Below are 2,953 nucleotides of genomic sequence, written 5' to 3' on the forward strand. Positions count from 1 at the left end.
ACACACACACAGAGAGAGAGAGAGAGAGAGAGAGAGAGAGAGAGTAAGCGCGTGTGAATACCTGCGTCTGTGTGTCTCTACTCAGCGTCTACTAATAGTGAATCTTTAAGTTTAACTGCTTCAAGAACCTCGCTACTGAGAAATGTCATGTAGCTTTTCAGCTGCGAAACTATTTTATTGATAAATTCGCGGGGCAGCACTGACAACAAGTTTCTGGTTGCGTCTCCGAGTGTGCGCGCGAGTGCGTGCGTCTGTGAGAGAGAACGGGAGAAAGAAAGCGTTATTTCCGTAGCCTACATAAAAAAAAGAAATACTTTTGTCATTTTTTACCCTATTGTTTGTTATATTTATTTGCTCAATGTCTTCTGGGGTTTTGGTTCTTTTACTGTTGTAGATAGCCCATAGTAGGCCTATAACAAAAATATTATGTATCTCTTCATTGTGTTTGGACCCCCTTGGACGAGCGAGCATAGGCACGTGCCTAGAATGCCTATGCGTTAATCCGGCCCTGGTTGCAGTCTAGTGCAACTTTAGTCTAATGCAGTTTAACGATATAGCCTATATTGCAATTGTGATTTGTTACAACTAGATATAGCAGACTCTTTCTTGTACATTTTCATAAAAGCATCAAACACCTATATAAACGTCCACTCTGCCTACTTCTTCTCAGCAAAACATACAGAGCCCTTAATGTAATGGGAAGCAGACATCATGTCACTCATGTCATGTATAACAATGAAACAATAATTAGCACAATGTTGTGCTACTATGTACCACACCCTTACTATGTTGTTCAGTGTTGCAACAGATTTCGCTATGGCTTTGTTTGAAACAGTTTTCAATGATGGAGCAAAAACAGACAGTGTAACCACTAATATTGTGTATTAAATGTAAGTGACTAAAAATGAATTCAGATTGTTAAACTGTTCATGCAGTCATGCTGCTTCCAGCCCTGCAGGTAAGGAAGCAGCAAGATCGTGATATTCATTATTACAGCAGTGATGGTATATGGTCATTCATAAAGACAGTTGTTGCCATGAAGCCTGCAGAAAGAGTCAATACCAGGTTATTTTTTTAATAATATTTTTTACTATTATTATGATTTTATTTTTTTGAATAATTTGGAAGCTGGTGGTCACAACCATTATATGGAATTTTGTGGCTTAAACACTACAAAGTCATATTGTGAAATTTTATGCAAATTTCCTTAAGAGCCCTACAAGCATGGTGGAGTTGCAAACAAACATTTGAACATAATTTCAACAAAATTTCATTATCATTACCACCTGTCATTACACCTGTTCTGTCTTTCCAGATACACAAGGTAGGGAGCTTGAACATTTTAGGTTTTTGTACAGCAGCACAGTCAGTCTGTGTCACTGTGCTCACTCACTGCACAGAAATACACACCACTGTCATTGGGCTGCAGCTTTTTCACTGTGAAAGACCCTCTCTCAGCTACAGTCTTTTCAGCTGAGTATTTATCTCCAGAAAATTCACCAAAGTCTGGACTTAAGTCTGGCATTGTGAAAGCAATGAGTCTCATTGTTTCTCCCTTTCGTTGTTGAAACCAATACATTTAGCTATAGCCTGCACCCTTAGTATGACTGCAGTCCATTTGTGCAGATTCACCCTGTGGAACCCATAATATTGGCGTCTGTGTAACATCACTGGATTCTGCAAAAGAATAATACAATTAGTTGTATTTGTTTTACAATCAAGTCCAAAACAATAATATACAGTATGAACTTAAATATATCCCACCTGAAAAATGCTGCAGAACTATCAGTTTGATGATTATTAGTATAATCATGTTAATTCTTTGGCTAGACTAGACTATATGCCATAAATGCAGAAGGAAACTGAAAGTTTTAATGTGGAAGCACATGATGTGACATCACTATGACATCACCTTGTCCCTTTATGGTGTTTTTGTAGGCTAGATTAAAGATGTCTTCAATCTAGAAAATACTCTCACGCACAGTGTTGAAATGATTGTAGAATAGTATATCTAGACAGGTGGAGCTAGGGCAGGAGGACCGTTTGCAGAGGAAATTTGATAGCGAACTTCAGGATCACATTATAGTGAACACTGAACCAGACTATTTAAATGTTGAGTAAGCAATCTCATTGGTTGCAGAATCAGGAGAGGCCAATCAGTTTGTGCCATGCAGTATATGATGTGAGCAGATTGCATGCAAAAGAGAGGTTCTCAAATCTACACCTCATGCACGTAGAATATTTTTTTAAATGCATGACAATAATTCTAACTGATTTACACTGTATTGTCTAATGAAGCACACTGTATTGTTACTCACTGAAAGGTTTTTAAGGATCAAAGTCCCATTCTTGTTTGAAAATCCTTTCAGCTCAATTTTGTGTTTAAATGATCTCTGGTTTAGCTTAGTGAGATATCTAAAAACGAGCTCGTAATAAAGTACCAGTGTTGTGCAAATGCTCCATCCACAAATTATCAGCTTTTAATTTGACCAGATTCTATTGGACTGGGTACTGAAGACAAGAATATATAAAATTGGAAGACTGCTGCCCAGTATTCTACAATATTCTGTTCAATGTTGCAATATTCTATATTATAAATGTATGACAATGATTCTAACTGATGATATGTCACCAGTTAAAGAACAGTACATGAGACTGGTGTTCATTCTGTTAATGGTTTAAACAGGGAGAGAAGTTAATTAAATGAAAAAAAATACAAAATAATTTTGTACTGAAAGAGAATTGACTTGAGGCACCAAAAACCAGAGGGATGTGAGCTACTTCTCCTGTAATATACTGTAAATGTTAGCCTTTACCACCATCTGCTGGATTCATGCCCTATTGTGGCTCAACCATTGTGTTGTTCAGTGTAGCAACAGCTTCTGCTGTGACTTTGTTTAAAACTGTTTTTATTGATGGAGCAAAAACAGAAAACAATACTGATAATATTGTG

This window comes from Sinocyclocheilus anshuiensis, unplaced genomic scaffold, assembly GCF_001515605.1.
Source record: "Sinocyclocheilus anshuiensis isolate Anshui unplaced genomic scaffold, SAMN03320099.WGS_v1.1 scaffold129, whole genome shotgun sequence".
Taxonomy (NCBI): Eukaryota; Metazoa; Chordata; class Actinopteri; order Cypriniformes; family Cyprinidae; genus Sinocyclocheilus; species Sinocyclocheilus anshuiensis.